Source organism: Callithrix jacchus, chromosome 5 (genome assembly GCF_049354715.1).
Source record: "Callithrix jacchus isolate 240 chromosome 5, calJac240_pri, whole genome shotgun sequence".
Lineage (NCBI taxonomy): Eukaryota > Metazoa > Chordata > Mammalia > Primates > Cebidae > Callithrix > Callithrix jacchus.
The window spans coordinates 91021604-91040476 of NC_133506.1; the positions used below are offsets into that span (position 1 = coordinate 91021604).

General features: G+C 38.9%; 1 pseudogene across 1 annotated transcript in view; it reads left to right on the top strand.

Moving 5' to 3' along the window:
* Nucleotides 1-18873, top strand: part of LOC100408637 (putative helicase with zinc finger domain) — a 53576-nt pseudogene that overhangs the window by 26221 nt on the left and 8482 nt on the right. The window contains exons 6-7 of the transcript XR_013535668.1: nt 10096-10220; nt 15007-15064. The product of XR_013535668.1 is annotated as a putative helicase with zinc finger domain (transcript). The remainder of the gene's footprint in view (nt 1-10095; nt 10221-15006; nt 15065-18873) is intronic.

An 18873-nucleotide genomic window follows, 5' to 3' on the forward strand; every position in this document is an offset into this window, starting at 1 on the left:
CTGTGGTGGCTAGTGACTGATTTGAACGATGACATTTCCACTAAGCTGGGTATACATGTGAATATTGCTCTTACTCATGAATGTTTAAGTTCTTACATTGATAATGTGTCCTTTTAAACTTTGTGTGAATAGTTCTAGTCCATAAGGGCCAAAGTTTAAGAAATGTAACTCACATTGAATAAAATGTTGAGCTTAGCTAGATACATTGAAAGGATGGGCCTGTCCCTCTGAAAATGCCTTTCCTTCTTGATCAGAAGATCTTCCTTAGAGAGGAGACGAGCTAGAATGCTTTTTAGTGATTTTTCCTTTTTTTCTCCCCCTCTCTCTGAAACAGAGTTTTGCTCTGTCTCCCAGGCTGGAGTTGGGTGGGGTGATCATGGCTCACTGTTATCCTTTACCTCTCAGGCTCCCAAGTATTTGGGACTACAGGTGTGCACCACCACACCCAGCTGATGTTTGTATTTTTTGTAGAAATGAGTTCACCATGTTGCCCAGACTGGTCTTTTACTTCTGGGCTTAAGGGATCTGCCCACCTTGGCCTCCCAAAGTGCTGGGATTACAGGTATGAGCCACCGAGCCTGGCCTCCTATTTCAGGCAGGAAATTGAGATCAGGCAGGAAATCTTGCTCTTTGAGTACTTACCGGCATTCTTTTCTTTTGGTTGTTGCTGCTTACTAGAATGACTCTAGGAGTATGTGGGAGAAGAGTTCAGTGTACATTCTCACACACATTTGGTGGAATTGTTTGCAGAGCTCAGTGATTTGAATAATACAGTGTTTCCTTTATCCAGAATTTGGGGATAGTGGTGCTGAGGTATTTAACATGAGTTAATTTTTTTTTCTGCTTACCCATTTGTTTCAACACTTTAAAAAGTATTTGACTGGGCACGCTGGCTCACGCCTGTAATCCCAGTATTTCGTGAGGCCAAAGCGGGTGGATTACTTGAGGTCAGGAGTTTGAAACCAGCCTGGCCAGCATGGCGAAACCCTGTCTCTACTAAAAATACAAAAATTAGCCAGGTGCGATGGTGTGTGCCTGTAGCCCCAGTTACTCGGGAGGCTGAGGCAGGAGAATCGCTTCAACCTGAGAGGCAGAGGCTGCAGTGAGCCAAGATTGTACCACTGCACTCCAGCCTGGGTGAAAGAATGAGACTCTGTCTCAAAAAAAAAAAAGTATTAACTATGTTTGCTATAAAACTTACAAAACTATATTACATACTCTTGTGGTCATTGAACATAATTTAACCATTCATTAAATTCCAGTTCATTAAAGATTCAGTGACGGCCAGGCACGGTGGCTCACACCTATAATCCCAGCACTTTGGGAGGCCAAGGCGGGTGGATCACGAGGTCAAGAGATCGAGACCATCCTGGTCAACAAGGTGAAACCCCATCTCTACTAAAAATACAAAAATTAGCTGGGCATGGTGGTGCGCGCCCGTAGTTCCAGCTCCTCGGGAGGCTGAGGCAGGAGAATTGCTTGAACCCAGGAGGCAGAGGTTGTGGTGAGCCAAGATCATGCCATTGCACTCCAGTCTGGGTAGCAACAGCGAAACTCTGTCTCAAAAAAAAAAAAAGATTCAGTGATGTCTTTGTGAACCTCATTTCATGGAATTATATGCTGTGGGAGTTAACTAGAAATTAAGAGATATCCAGTACAATTTTGCTTTAAAAAGAATTCCTGCTATCTATGGGAATTTTAAAATTACAATGAGCAAACAGTAGTAAGTCAAATAATACAGAGGAATATGAAGAGAATAATTTCTCCTTCCCCCATCTGAAGAAATTATTGTTATTCGTTTGCTGTATGAGAAAGGTCTTCTGTGCCTTTCTCCATAGTGACAAACACAGATGCTTATAATACAAAAAGAGGGTTTTTTCTTTAAAATTAAAGTTATAATGTGATCATCACCTAACACCTTGCTTTCCTACATGTCAATGTATCATGAATATTGTTCTAAATTTATACACTGGCTCCAGTTCCTACTTAATATTCCATGGTGTGGATATGCTACTATTTATTCAACCATTCCCATATTGATGGGCTTTCAGGTGGTTCTGGTTTTCTGGTTTGTCATTATAAACCATCCTGTAATAAAATGTTATTTCTTATTGTTGCCCTTTTTTCTGTAGGATAGTCTTAAGAGCTGGATTTCTGGGTTAAGGAGTACATATACTTAACAATAATTTTAATAGACACTGTCAGATTACTTTCAGATGCACACACCCACAATGATATTAGAGACTGCCCAGTCTCTGTAATCTGTCACTGAAACCTCTCAGTGTTGAAATTTTGCCAATCTTGTGTGTCAGAAATACTTCCTCTTTCTTCAGTTTTCATTTCCCTGAGTACTGTTGAAATTGATGCAGTCTTGTTATTTTGGAGATGTACAAACAAAACTCTTAGAAAGTTCAATGACTTATGAAAAGTCATACAAAGATAAATGCTGAAGGAGCATATGGACAAATGGTGCATTATTCTTTTAATTGTTTTCCTTCGCATTTTAAAATTAGGTGCTATTTCACAACTTTTGAATCACTAAAATATTAAGTTTAAGCAATGCCTAAGATAAAGTTGTTGTCATGAAATGCGTATATTCTTGTGGTGTTGGTGGAGTATGGAATGGAATGCAGCTTGGTGATCTATTCATACCCTTTGACCCACTAATCTCATTTCTGGGATACTATCCTAAGTAAATAATCCAAAAGAGAGAAAAAAATGTATGCAGAGTGGTGTTCCTTGCAGTGCTGTGTGTAAAAGTGAAAAATAGGTTAGCTTGCAATAAGGAAGGATTTCATTAATTACATTCTACACATTCCTTGTTCCCCTTTATGTGATAAGAACTTGGAAAATGGTCATTTTTTAATTAATGCAAAAGCCGTATATACAAAATCCTTTATTTGAAAAAGACATTTGGAAAGATTGGCCAGTATTATACATGTATATTGGTAGTTGTAGAATTCTGCTGTTACATGTAATTTTTGTCTTTTTAACTTTTAGTAACATTATTTTTGTGTAAAATGAAATTCTATGGTTAGAAGTCAGTAATAAAAAGCAAAATGAGAACCTCAGTCTCTATTATAGTATTTGGTAATGCTAAGATGCTACCAGGGATTGCCATGGATAGCTCATATCTTAAGCAGCCCAGACTGTTGACTTCTTATACAGTTGTAGTCCTTTTTTTTTTTTTGAGAGCATTTTGCACTATCACCCAGGCCGGAGATTACAGGCACCTGCCATCACGCCCGGCTAATTTTTGTATTTTTGTAGAGACAGGGTTTCACCATGTTGGCCAGGCTGGTTTTGAACTCCTGACCTCAAGTGATCCGCCCGGCTTGGCCTTACAGTGTAGTCTTGATGTCTGTTCTCTTACTGTCAGGCTATCAGTTTGCTTTCCTTGCAATTCTCAACATGCCTCATGGCAGCTACTCTCCCTTTCTTCTCCATTTGCAGCTTCAGACCTACTGTGGGTTAGGAAATTAGACTAGTAGTCTTCATCATGGAATTAAAAAACAGTCTTACCCTTTCCTTCTTCTCCGTTCCCCCTTCCCTCTTTTCCATTCCCTTCCCCCTTCCCTTCATCTTTTGAGACTGAGTTTCGCTCTGTCACTTAGGCTGGAGTGCAGTGGTGCAATCTGGGCTCACTGCAATCTTTGCCTCCCAGGCTCAAGCAATTCTCCTGCCTACGCCTCCTGAGTAACTGGGATTATAGGCTCCTACTACCATGCCCAGCTAACGTTTGTATTTTTAGTAGAGACGAAGTTTCACCATGTTGGCCAGGCTGGTCTCGAACTCCTAACCTCAAGTGATCCGCCTGCCTCAGCCTCCCAAAGTATTGAAATTTACAGTGTGAGCCACTGTGCCCGGCCCATTATTTCTTTCTTATTATGAAAAATATAAGACATACAGGAAAGTAGAGAAAATCATATAATAAGCATTCATATTCTCAAAGCTATGATTGAACAACTAATGTTTTGCCATATTTATTTTTTCGGAAATATTTAAGAATAATTAAAGAGTCATGACATTTACCCCTAAATACTTCAGTATGCCTCTCTAAAAAATAAGACCAAGACTGCATAACCAAAATATTGTTATTAACATAATAGAATTGACGTAATTCCCTAATAATTCCCTGACCTATCTAAAGTCCAGTCCATAATCAGATTTACCTGTTTTTCTGTCCTCAGTTTTGTTTTTTTTTTAATGGCTGATTTGTTTAAACCAGAAACTGATTTAAGATTATAAAATTTTAAAGTTGGAATTCTGCTTCACAAATTCCAACTCTCAGAATCCACCTGGCTCTCAGAAGAGTTTTAGCCCTCAGAAGTTTTAATTAGTTTCCATGGTAATTAAACATTTTTTTGAAAAAATATTTAGTGAATAGGATAATGTTATTTATTTAGAATTATCTCAGGATTGGGCCCTCTGATATATTTTATTTAGTCAAATTGTATTATCATTCCAGTTTTACAGATGAGCAAACAGACTTTGTGAAATTAAGTTACTTGTTTAAGAGTGCAGAGCCAGTCCAGAGTGGAACTGTGGTTTTGAACTGAAGTCCTTCTGATCTGAAAGGGCATGCTACTTCTCTTTATCCTCAACTACTGCTTGCGTATGTTTCAGCGTTTTGCAGATGTTTTCATCTCCTTTAGCGTAACAGACTTGAAAAACAGGCACAAAAAGAGCTGTATTAAATTGAGCCTCAGGATCACTTAAATAATTATAATATTAGTGTGGTGGACACAAGAATTTTAGTATTTAAGCTCCTGAGTTCTTCTATACAATGTGTGTGTTTTTTTAATTACCCAGGCTTTTAAAATAGAGATGCAGTTCAATAACATTCCTCCCTCCCTCTCTCCCTCTCTCCCTCTCTCCCTCCCTCCCTCCCTCTCCCTCCCTCTCTCCTTCCTTCCCTCCTTCCCTCCTTTCCTCCTTCCCTCCTTCCCTCCTTCCCTCCTTCCTTCCTTCCTTCCTTTTTGGACGGAGTCTTACAGTCACCCAGGCTGGCGTACAATGGTGTGATCACAGCTCACCTCAACTTTGCCAACCTTCTGGGTCTCAGGTGATCCTCCCACCCTAGCTTCCCAAGTAGCTGGGACTACAGGCATGTGCCACCACAACCAGCTAATTTTTGTATTATTTATTTTTTTGTAGAAATGGTGTCTTGCCATGTTGTCCAGGCTGGTCTTGAACTACTGGGCTCAAGCAGTCCTCCTACCTCAGCCTCCCAAAGTGTTGGGATTACAAATGTGAGCCACTGCACCCAGCCTCAACAACATGTCTTAATTCATTGTTTGTTAGATCCAGTTATATTACCTGTTTTTTTAAAAAGTAATATATGTAAGCGCTTTACTTACTTTAAACTCTTTATTCTGAAATAATTATAGGTTTACAGGAAGTGGCAAAAATAGTACAGAGGGGTCCCATGTACCCTTCATCGAACATCTTACCTAATTCTAGCTCCAAATCAAAACCAGGAAATTAACATTACTACAGGAGTGTGGGTATTCGATGCCATTTGATCATGTGTGGATTGATTTAACCACCGACACAGTTAAGATCCAGAGCTGCTCCATCATTGTGAACATCTTCTTGTGCTGCCTCCTGCCCTTTACAATTTAAAAAAAATAAATAAAAACTTGTTTTTGTTGTTTCTTTCTCAGGAAGTGAACTACTCCTTTACAGTCACACTCATCTACCCTTCCCTACTACCATTCCTAAACCTTGGCAACCACTAATCTGTTCTTCATCTCTCTAATGTTCCACTTTGAGAATGTTATAGAAATTGAATCATATAGCATATGACCTTTTCAGTGGCTTTTTTCACTTACCATGATCCTCTTCAGATCCATTCATGCTGCTTGTTTTGTTTTTTTTTTTGAGACAGAGTCTTGCTCTGTCGCCCAGGCTGGAGTGCAGTGGGGTGATCTCAGCTCACTGCACCCTCTGCCTCCTGGGTACAAGCAATCAGCCTCCCAAGAAGCTAGGGTTATGGGCATGTGCCACCATATCTGGCTAATTTTTGTATTTGTGGTAAGATGGGGTTTTGCCATGTTGATCAGGCTGATCTCAAACTCCTGGCCTCAGGTGATCTTCATGCTTCAGCCTCCCAAAGTGCTGGGATTACAGGCTTGACCTTTATTTTCATTTTAAATTCAGTTTCTGAAGTGTTAATTCTGAGAGCATGATTACATCTAAGCAATGAATGAGTCATTTTATTTACTGACTAAAGGATTTAGTTTATATGGTAATGAAAAAAATTTTCAGGAAAGTTTTTGGGAAAAATACCTTGATTAGGCTAAGCTCTTTAATAAAACACTTCAGAAATACTAAGGATTTGATTAAAGAAGTAACCTAGAACAGGCACAGTGGCTCACACCTGTAATCCCAGCACTTTGGGAGGCTGAGGCAAGTGGATCACCTGAGGTTAGGCGTTTAAGACTAGCCCAGCCAACATGGTAAAACCAGTCTCTGCTAAAAATACTAAAATCAGCCAAGTGTGGTGACACGTGCCTGTAATCCCAGCTACTGGAGAGGCTGAAGTGAGAGAATTGCTTCAACCGGGGAGGCTGCAGTTGTAGTGAGCCAAAATCATGCCACTGCGCTCCAGCCTGGGTAACAGAGTGGGACTCCATCTCAAAAAAAAAAAAAAAGGCCCGACACAGTGGTTTACACGACCTGTAACCCCAGCACTTTGGGAGGCCAAAGCAGGTGGATCACCTGAGGTCAGGAGTTTGAGACCAACCTGACCAACACGGAGAAACCCTGTCTCTACTAAAAATACAAAATTAGCTGGGCGTGATGGCCCATTCCTGTAATCCCAGCTACTCAAGAGGCTGAGGCAGGAGAATTGCTTGAACCTAGGAGGCGGAGATTGCAGTGAGCTGGGATTACACCATTGCACTCTATCCTGGGAAACAAGAGTGAAACTTCGTCTCAAAAAAAGAAAAGAAATAACCTAGTATGGTCATATTACTGAAGACAATAGAGAATAATCAGCATTTACTATAAGCTTGTTTTAAGATTACTTTCCTTAATTGTTTAAAAGCAAGGGGAATTACATTTTAATTGTTAATCCTTGCCTTGTGATAGCCAGAGGCTGTCGAACCCCAAGAAAGACAGATTTTGCTAAAACAATTGAATGGAATATTACTCCTTAGATTACTCAGTTTCTAGTCCAAAACACTCTAAGTAAGATGTTTCAAGTGTTAGAAAATATCACAAAAAGTTATGAATGAAAGAGGGTGGTGACTTGGATGCAGATATACAGCAAGCTGACAGAAGTCCTCCTTTGTACCTCCTAGTGAACAGAGAGGAACAATTCAGTTTGAGAACAGTTATATGCTCGCAGTAGAATGTCACACATAGTTGATGGGAAGGAGCTGTAACTTCTTTATAATTGTTCAAGATTAGATTGTTAATGACATCTCTTTTGGCAAGTTCAATTATTATAGCTGAGACAAGTTTAATAATACAATAGGCCATACGTTTTATTTTCCCCAAGCCTTTTCAGGATAATAAAGATAATAAAGAACTAGATTGGCAGCATTGCAGTTTAATTTTGTTATATGATACAGTAGCAGGAGAGGTTTTTATTTATAAGTATTGACTATTTGTATGCCATAGTTTTTCATAGGGGATCCTCGCATACATAAATCAACCTGCATGTAAGGGAAACAGGAAGAAAGTGTATCAGTACTGCTTCTTGTCTGAAAAAGAGACAGAAAAAAGGGGAACATAAATGTGACAAATATTAAGATACTCTTATAGCAGTGTAATGGAAGAAACTTTGCAAAATGAATTCAGCAAATACCTTGTACAAAACCAAAGATCTATGAAATGTGTTTTTAAAGTATTATGTGATTTAATACTCTTTAAGTATGACATCATCATATGAAGTTGAAATATTCTTAGACTTTTTCATTCCCCCAAACATTTTTCAGCTCTTGACAACTAGTTTCTTAATATCCTAGTTACTAAAAATGAACTAGGATATTTCCTCAGCAGTGCTCAGTACTGCTGTAAAATTTTTAGAAGGGGAAGGTAATATGTAGGGAACTCTTATACAGGAGGCTGCTAGATACTTTTATAATTAGCATAATTAATTTTTACCACAACTTTATGAAGTAGCTGCTGTCACCTCCATTTTATAGGGGAGGAAATAGGCTTAGCAGTCTAACTAATCCATACCTTAGTAGGAGTGTCATTTTTCTTCAGAATAATTTTTTTTTTGAGACAGAGTTTCACCGTTGTCTGCCCAGGCTGGAGTGCAATGGCGTGATCTCGGCTCACTGCAACCTCTGCCTCCTGGGTTCAAGCAATTCTCCTGCCTCAGCCTCTTGAGTAGCTGGGATGACATGTGCCTGCCACCATGCCCACTAATTTTTGTATTTTCAGTAGAGATGGGGTTTTAACATGTTGGCCAGGCTGGTCTGAACTCCTGATCTCAGGTGATCTGCCTGCCTCGGCTTCCCAAAATGCTGGGATTACAGGTGTCAACCACCATGCCTGGCAAGAGCATTTTTCTTGTATTATCTCATTTAATCTTTAATGGCAAATTTATACATGTTTCTTTTTGCAGATGGCCACACTGAGGGTCAGATAAAGTAACTTGCCCAATGTCAGATTTGAATAGTTTTAGGAATAGTACAATCTGAGGGAGATGAATACTTACCTTGAAACTCTGTAAGACACTCCAGACATTCTTAATGATACCTTATTGGAGTATTTCACTTAATTGGAACTATCTAGTGACTGTTGAAAAGATGCATGATCTGTAGTATGGATGAATTGAAACAACAGGTTTACCCAAACTAAAAATAATTGAATAAAACCCTGTTAAATACAGAAAGACTGCAACTTTCAATTTAGTAATCTGATCCAATAAAGGATATATGTAAAATATTTTTATTACAGTGTTATTTTTAATAGTTAATAATTGGAATTATTATCTTACAAAGGAAGTGTTAAATTGATGTGTCTACTCGATAGAACATTATATAGCCAACAAAATGATAAATATAAGCACTCTGATCACATGGAAAATACTGAACATGCTGAGGGCAAAAAACAATACAAACTTAAGTTGGCATCAGTTACAGTCATGTAAAAATTATGTGAATATTGATCAGAATTGGTGAAAATGAATAAATGAAAACTTTGGTGAGATTATGATGAACTTTTATGTAGAATGTTATTAGTTTTATAATGTTTGTGTAATAAAAAAATCAATATGAGAAGATATATTCATAACAAAAATATATTATTAACAGATCCAGTGGACTTTAAATATATGGTATGTTATACTGTATTTAAAACATTTCCTTGGAAATAATTAAAATAATTTCTAAAATTTTTTTTTCAGCAAATTATTTTCTTGCAAAGGAAGCTAAAGTATGTATAAACTAATCATAGAATCTTGGACTTAGCAATGCAGAGGAGGATACAGATTGCTCTGCTAGTTGAACCATTAGCAGTTGCTGTGAGAAATCATCTCAGATGACATGGCATCAAAATGAATATATTCCATTTCATTAGAAATATGATCCTCATGATTGTATTAGGTTAAATCTGCAAACCATTGCAAACAATTTGGGTAGTATTTTCTGTGGCCACTAGACAATTGGATTCTTAGTAAATCTTGTTGGATTTGATAAAGACTAATTCTTAATTGCTTAGGAATATCTAGTTGAAATTTGCAGTTCTATTCTTATTCATTTTAATGGCACCTGGTTTTATGCTACTGTAAAAAACATGAGAACTTTATTCAGCTAAGTCTGTAATTTAAAAACCCTCATTCACCCAGAATTCATAGCTTGAAACAGTATTCTTCCCTCAAGAGCTTTAGGGTTGATTCTCCTTGTGATTTTGATCTCAACTGGTTGTAAGTTCGGTATGTTCATGGCCACAGGTTTTTTCTTGTCCTTATATGCCTGTTTTGGATAGTACAGAAACACCACTGCTTCTCTCTAGTATTGAAGTAACTTTTTTAGGATATAAAATGCCATGCATGTGATAGTATGTTAATATTATAATCAAGAAAAATGTGTATTAAATGCCATGTGGTTCATGATGGCTATTCTTTCATGGCAGTTCTGGGAGAAGGACTGGCTAAGGGAGACGATGTCTTCCGGGCAGTGCTTTGCTGCATGCAGCTGAAAGGGAAGCTCCAACCTGTATCCACCATTCTTGCCAAGTCACTGACAGGAGAGTCCCTGGTATGTTGATAAGCTCTAATTTTGAATGCCTCAAAACAAATTTTTATTTGATTTCTTAGGTATATTGTGGGGAAAGAAAGTGTATTTTTTTTCTCTTAGTTCTTCGTGTCAGAAAGCAAAATTCATGAGGATCTTGAGACAAGGTCTCAGTCTGTTGCCTAGGCTGAGTGAAGTGGTGTGATCACGGCTCACTGCAGCCTTAACCTCCTGGGCTCTAGCAATCCTCTTGCCTCAGCCTCCTAAGTAGCTGGGACTACAGATGCGCACCACCATCCCTGCTAATTTTTGATTTTTTTTTTTGAGATGGAGTTTCGCTCTTGTTACCCAGGCTGGAGTGCGATGGCATGATCTCGGCTCACCACAACCTGTGCCTCCTGGGTTCAAGCAATTCTCCTGCCTCAGCCTCCCGAGTAGCTGGGATTACAGGCACACGCCACCATGCCCAGCTAATTTTTTGTATTTTTAGTAGAGACGGGGTTTCACCATGTTGACCAGGATGGTCTCAATCACTTGAACTCGTGATCCACCCGCCTCAGCCTCCCAAAGTGCTGGGATTACAGGCATGCACCACCACACTTGGCTAATTTTGTATTTGTAGTAGAGATGGGGTTTCTCGGTGTTGGTCAGGCTGGTCTCAGACTCCCGACCTCAAGTGAACCACCCGCCTCAGCCTCCTAAAGTGCTGGGATTACAGATGTGAGCCACTGCACCTGGCCAGCATTTGATTTTTTTAAGTGACAGGATCTTGCTGTATTGTTGAGGCTGGAGTGCAGTGGCTAGTCATGGGGTGATCGTAGTGCACTACAACTTTGAACTCTTCTGCTCAAGTGATCTTCTTTAAACCTCCTCAATAGCTAGGTCAACAGGCCAGGCATGTGCCATCATGCTCAGCACTATATTTAATTTTTTGCCTTTTTTTGTTGAGATAGTTGAAAGGCTACTTTTCGAAACTTTGGAATTGATAATCTATAGAAAGTGGAACAAAAGATATATGATCTTTTTTTTTTTAACCAATTGGTAACTTATGAAATCTGTTGATAATTTTCAAGAACCATAATAAAAAAAAATACTTCCCTATATTTTACCTATTCTTCTGAATTGATATAGATGATACCATTATGGGGCAGATTTGTGTTTTTACTGTAAATATTAAATAAATACATTTGGTTTGAAAAAAGAAGGTAGGAGGCTGGGCTCAGTGTCTCATGTCTGTAATCCCAGCACTTTGGGAGGCTGAGGCGGGTGGAACACGAACACTGGAGGTTAGAAGTTCGAGACCAGCCTGACCAACATGGAGAGCAGCGTCTCTACTAAAAATACAAAATTAACCGGGCATGGTAGCAAATGCTTGTACTCCCAACTATTGAGGAGGCTGAGGCAAGAGAATCGCTTGAACCCGCGAGGCAGAGTTGCAGTGAGCCGAGGTCACGCTATTTCACTCCAGCCTGGGCAACAAGAGTGAAACTCCGTCTCAAATTAAAAAAAAAACAAACAAGAAATTAGGAAAGTACTTGGTATATTGTTGAGTGCGATGTATTGGCCTATCTCAGGATAGTTATTTTCAAAGGAATTATTGTGCAGTGAATTGTTTAATTATGTCTAAGTTGAGCAAGTATCTTGATTTTACCAGATTCAGAAATGAACTTAAAAGCTAAAATGTAGTAGCATAGAGAAATTATATAGCTATATAGTTCTAAATAGATGATAAAGGACTATATCTCTTTGTTATTAAGATAATTTTATCATTAAAGGGCTTTTCTGTGTAAGTTATTACAGTTTTACCTGTTTTAGTAAAAAGTAACTTGCTTTTAAATCTCAAATGAAATTTAGATTTCAGAAAATTATTTTCCTTCAATAGTTGTATTAAAGAGACATTTTTAAAGTGGTGTGAACAGCTTATATGAATCTTTCTGAATCATGGCTGAATTCACCATTTTGTACATATAAGCTTATTAGGGAAAAGGTTAAAAACAGTTACAGGTTATTTTACTTTTCATTATGCTATCTTGCTTTACAGTGGTACTGTTGTTAAAATTTTCTTGACTTAATTTTAATTAATGTAAGGTGAATACAGTGGTTTTACTTACTAGGAAAGGCACTCTGTATAGTTTTTCCTGTTAACCTTTTTAACTTTCCTCATAGATGTGTTGTTTGTTATCATGGTTAATAGTAGTAGTGATGAGGGTTGAGATAACTTTTTTTTAAAAAATAAACTTCAGGAACACTTGACGGATCCAAGATGGCCGACCACTAACAGCTCAGGATTGTAGCTCCCAGTGAAAGCTCAGAGAACGAGACGACGCCACATCTTTAGACGAATTTTCGTCACTCACCGATTAGCCGATTCCCAGTGGAGGAGCCCCACGGGTCGCCAGCGCGACTCTTGTGGCTGCCGCAGCGGTTTTGCCGGCGTCTCAGCGCAGCAGCTCTTCATGCAGAGCCAACGGGACTGCTTCCCCTACTGACCGGAGTTTGGAGCTCCGGGAAGTCAGAGCCGCTTGTTGCGGACTCAAGAGGGAAGCCAGACCAGAGATTCCCGGGCAGAAGAGCACCATCAGTCTTATCGCTGCTATTTAGGCTGCCACAGTGGGTTGCTTGGATCCCAGCACTGGGAATCAATAAGTCGGATGTCGACTCAGAAACCTAATTAGAAAGGCGGTTCATCTACAATGAAGGGAAAAAAACAGCCTAAGAAGGCCTAGTATACTCAAAATCAGAACCCATCAGCAACGGAACAAGCCCTGATGGAAAAGGACTCATCAGCAACCGAACAAGCCCTGATGGAAAAGGACTCATCAGCAACCGAACAAGCCCTGATGGAAAAGGACTCATCAGCAGCAGAACAAGCCCTGATGGAAAAGGACTGTGTTCCATTATCTGAAGTAGGCTTTAAAAGGTGGATGATAAGAAACTTCTGGGAGTTAAAGGAACTTGTTCTAACCCAATGTAAAGAAACTAAGAACTTTGAAAAAAGGTTAGATGAAATGTTGAAAAGAATAGACAATATAGAGAGGAATACAAATGAACTTACGGAGTTGAAAAATACAACACGAGAACTTAGTGAAATATGTACAAGCTTAAACAGCCGAATGGATCAAGCAGAAGAAAGGGTATCAGAGGTCGAAGACCAACTTAATGAAACAAAACGACAAGACAAGAATAGAGAAAAAAGGATAAAAAGGAATGAGCAAAGTCTCCAAGCAATATGGGACTATGTGAAAAGACCTTATACGCTTGATTGGTGTACCTGAATGTGACGGAGAGAATGAATTCAAGCTGGAAAATACTCTCCAGGACATTATCCAGGAAAATTTTCCTAATTTAGCAAAGCAGGACACTATTCAACCCCAGGCAATACAGAGAACACCACAAAGACATTCCTCAAGAAGACCAACCCCAAGGCACATAATCGTTAGATTCACCAAGATCGAATCGAAGGAGAAAATATTAGGGGCAGCCAGAGAGAAAGATTAAGTTACCCATAAAGGTAAGCCTATTAGGCTTACAGCAGATCTCTCAACGGAAACCCTACAAGCTAGAAGAGAGTGGGGGCCAATATTCAATATACTTAAAGAACAGAACTTTCAGCCCAGAATTTCATATCCTGCCAATTTAAGCTTTACATTTGAAGGAAAAATAAAATCTTTTATGAACAAGCAAGTACTCAGAGATTTTATTACCACCAGGCCTGCTTTACAAGAACTTCTAAAAGAAGCATTATACACAGAAAGGAACAACCAGTATGACCCTTTCTAAAAATACACCAAAAAGTAAAGAGCATTAACATAAAGAAGAATTTTTATCAACGAAAGGACAAAATAGCCAGTTAATATCAAATGGCAGCAACCCTAAATTTAAATCAACCAAATCTCCCAATCAAAAGATACAGACAAAATCTAACAGTATATCCAAAGATATACATAGACCCAAAATAAAGGGTTGGAAAAAAAAAAACGTACCAACCAAATGGAGAGCAAAAATAAATAAATAAAAAGCAGGAGTTGCAATTTTCACATTTGACAAAATAGATTTCAAAGCTACAAGGATTACAAGGGTAAAAGGATTAATGTAATAATAAGAGATCTTAATGCCCAGATACATAAGACCCATAATGAGATTTAGATTCAACGAGACAGAAAATTGATAACGATATCCGGGACTGGAACTAAGATCCAGAACAAATAAACTCAATAGAGCTCTCCATTTTAAACACACAAAATATACATTATCCACAAAATCTAATGATATATCTAAAGATATACAAAGACTCAAAACAAGGGGATGGAAAAAAACTCACCAACCAAATGGAGAGCAAAAATAAATAAATAAAAAGCAGGAGTTGCAATTCTCACACTTAATAAAATAGATTTCAAAGCTACAAGGATGCAAGGGTAAAAGGATTAATGTAACAATAAGAGATCTTAACACCCAGATACATAAGACACATAATGAGATTTAGATTCAACGAGACAACAAATTGATAACGATATCCAGGACTTGAACTCAGAGCCAGAACAAATAAACACAATAGAGGTCTCCATTTTAAACACATAAAATATGCACACCACTTTAAACACTCAAAATATTGATCGGCCATTATTGAAACCCATTTTAGGAATGAAGTAATATTCCTTTTTCCCTCTTTTTCTTTTTTCCCCTTTCTTTTTCTCTTTTTCAAAAATAAATAAAAAATAAACTTCAGAAACAACAGAGGAATTGAGCTAAGTTGCCATAGTAAAGAACTAATATGCAAATTGTTTTTTCTCTTTTTTATTCACCCTTTCAGGATGGGATGGTAACAAAGGATTTGACAAGACTTAAAAACACTTCTGTCGGAAACAGAGGTAAGACCATTTCAGTGGATCTATTTGGAAGAGTTTGACTCAATCTGGCTAGTAAGCATTATGTATTAAAATTTGGAAAACCACTGTGGCATCAGCCAAGAAGGCAAGGCTGTGAAGGTGGCATAGTGGGGCCTTCTCTTGTAACGCCCTGTAACCCAAAGTCTTGTCCTTGGAACACTGCTTCTTCACACGGCTCCTCTGTGTGCCAGGCTTCTGTCGTCTGCCTACCGGACAGAACTGATGTCTTATTAGCTATCTCTGGACAACAAATGGGAAGATGATTGGGGAATTTTAATTTTTAACTGCTTCTGGCTACTGGAAAACGAAATACCCCTCAAGCCTTACTTATTTATTATTTATTTATTTAAGATGGGGTCTCACTCTGTTACCTAGGTTGGAGTGCAGTGGTGTGATCCTGGCTCACTGCAGCTGTGACCTCCCTCAGCTCAGGTGATCCTCCCACCTCAGCCTCCTGAGTAGCTGGAACTACAGGTGCACTCCACCACCTGGCTAAGTTTTTTATTTTTAATTTTTGGTAGAGATGGAGTTTTGCCATGTTGCCCAGGCTGGTCTCCTGGGCTCAAGTGATCTGTCTGCTTCTGCCTCTCAAAGCGCTGCATTTACAGGCATGAGTCACCATGCCAGGCCTTCCTTTTGTATTTTTTAAAGCAACTGACAGAAGTCTGTGCCTTAAGCACTGTCTTTAAGGAATGGTTTAGGAGATGGAAATAATGTGTATCAGGGTAAATAGTGAACAAAAAAGTGCTCCAATGAAGGACTTGGAGGACACATGGAAGGCCAGGGACAACAGTTGCATGTAAAAGGCCCCTAGCTTTGTAAGTCTCAAATTTCTTTTCTTCATATAGGCATATAAAAGTATTTTTATTTTTAGATGTCCTATTTAAAAAATAGCCATTTCATCAGCTTTTGTCATAAGTGGAAACCCACATAAAGCGATTAATTGGCTTATTTATTCAAGAATTGAGCACGTCCTATGTGCTAGGTACTATGCTCATTGCTGGGGTACAGCACTGAACATGGTTCTTGTCCTCTTGGAGATTAAGGTTTTAGGAAGGAGATAGACAACAGATAAATGAATTAAACAACTGTAGGTGTAATTCACAGAGAGGCAGGTGGTATGAGGGAAAAGAATAAACTCTTCTGCTGGACGAATCACTGGATTCGGTGGCTAGGGACTGAGACACCTCAGTGAAGAGCTGGGAGTCGACAAGGTGCGTGTCTCATGGAGAGTGAGGTGGAGGGCATTTCAGACAGACAGAGGGGATTGCAGAGACCCTGGTGTCAACCTTGACCTCCTGTGGATTTCCTTTTCCATTCCAGATCTACATCCTGTTGCATGTAAGGCCGCAAATATCACTTGACTCTTTTTTTGTGACTATACATTTGGAAGAAGTGACTTAAGTTTTTGTAATTTTTTTCTCTATCTAACTAGAGTAGTAGTCATTTTTGTTTAGTGAACTGATATTATTAAAAGATAACCATTTAGGAAAAGCTAGCAAATAATACTACCCTTATTTGTTATTGCACATGACACTTTTAAAAATAGCAACAATTTGTTATTTAAAGATTGGGCTTAGCTGGTATTTAACTTGTAAATCCTAATGGATGAGAATAAAGACCTGGAACTAATGGCTGATTTATAAAAACAAAAACAAGTATTCTTTAGTGAATATTCTTTAGTAAAATTGAACATATCTGATTCGTAGAATGGATGCTGAATTTACAGTACTAGCAGTGCAGTCTTCGGCTGTTTTTCCTGAAGGTGTCAGTAAAGATTGATGATGATAAACGTAGCCTTTTAGTTTTGGAGTGTGAGCACATAAAGAGTGTTTAAAAAACAAACACAACACTTTGGAACCTAAAAGCCAGGATGGCTAAATCCTTAGCCAGGCTGGGTGCCTTACTTTACCAGCTCTCCGCTGAGCATGTGCTGCTCCCCACATACCCCCGAGACTGAGAGCTGCAGTGTCAGCACAGGCCCACGCGGGTCCTTACTGATCATCATAGGCGCTGACTGCTGAAATGCACCACGTGGTGTTTTCTCCAACAGTTATAAGTGTTTTAGACTTTACTTTATGGCCATAACATTTTAATAATGTTTACTAAACATCTTTATTCCCACTATTTTTCTTGCATATTTGGTAAATTTATTTTGATAGGTTTTAAAAAGGAGATATTTTAACATTTTTATACTTGCAGTGAATTTTTAGCTTATCTATTTATATATGTTATGTAAATAAATTTTTTTTTTTGAGACAGAGTTTCGCTCTTATTACCCAGGCTGGAATGCAACGGCGTGATCTCGGCTCACCGCAACCTCCACCTCCTGGGTTCAAGCAATTCTCCTGCCTCAGCCTCCCGAGTAGCTGGGACTACAGGTACGCACCACCATGCCCAGCTAATTTTTTTATTTTTAGTAGAGACGGGGTTTCACCTTGTTGACCAGGATGGTTTCGATCTCTTGACCTCGTGATCCACCCGCCTCGGCCTCCCAAAGTGCTGGGATTATAGGCATGAGCCACCGCGCCCGGCGCAATATAAAATCACTTTTAAGGGCTAGTTTGTGACAGTGGTAGACCTTGCTTGGAGAATTTAAAGAGATCTTTTAATGGCTTCTTTTTTTTCAGCAGCATAGAATGTTTATAATATGAATAATTCCTCCTGATTTATTTGTTAGTCTGTGTATTCTTTTATGCAGCCCTTCATTTTACAAAAAATAATGGGTTGCCTTAAAAAACTCCTTAGTAAGCGCTTGACTGATAATCAGAAGGCATTTTTCTGTGGAAAACTGTATTACAGTGTTTAGTTCAAGCCCAACCTAAAAAGTACAATTTAATCAACCACATATAAATTATAGTGATAGTATTGTTTCATTTATACCCAGTTAGCATTCATGACATTCTTTCTATGGTACAAGATATTCAAAATTTCATCTTGGGGTACTGTTTCCTTCTTCTGATCCAGTTTAACATTTACTGAGCACCTGTGCTGTTCAAGGCTCTGGAAAGCAGAGATGTCCGTGAAAAGCAATCTGGCAGGTCAGTCAGAGATGCACATAGCTAATGTGCACACAGGGCAGCCTGCGATCAGTAAGGCTATCACAAAATATAGGCAGGGAAAGGGAAAAACTCTGCAAAGAAATCAGGGGGACAGAAGTATGAGAACTGAGTTTAAAGGATAGGGATAGCCAAGTGTATTAGTCTGTTTTCACGCTGCTAATAAAACATACCTGAGACTGAGTAATTTATAAAAGAAAGATGTAATGGGGACTCACAGTTCCGTGTGGCTGGGGAGGCCTCACAATCATAGTGAAGGGTGAAAGGCACATCTCACATGTCGCCAGACGAGAAGAATGAAAGCCAAGTGAAAGGGGTTTCCCCTTACAAAACCATTAAATGTTATGAGACTTACTCACTACCATGAGAACGATATGGGGAAACCACTTCCATGATTCAGTTATCTCCCATTGTGTCCCTCTCACAATAGAAGGGAATTATGGGAGTTCCAATTCAAGATGAGATTTGGTTGAGGACACAACCAAACCATATTACTAAGTAAAGACCCAGAGGTTACTTGATACAAGGCAAGATTGGCAAGCTGTCAGTTGGTTCAGGGATAAATGAGACAAGTGGTAATGAGGGCTTTACCTAGGACAGTGGTAGTAGGAGGAGAGACAGAGATAAGAGACATTCTAGACTTGCTTAGACAAGATTTGGAGAATAATTGGGCCTTGTGTGGTGGCTCATGCCTGTAACCCCAGCAGTTTGGGAGGCCGAGGCAGGCAGATC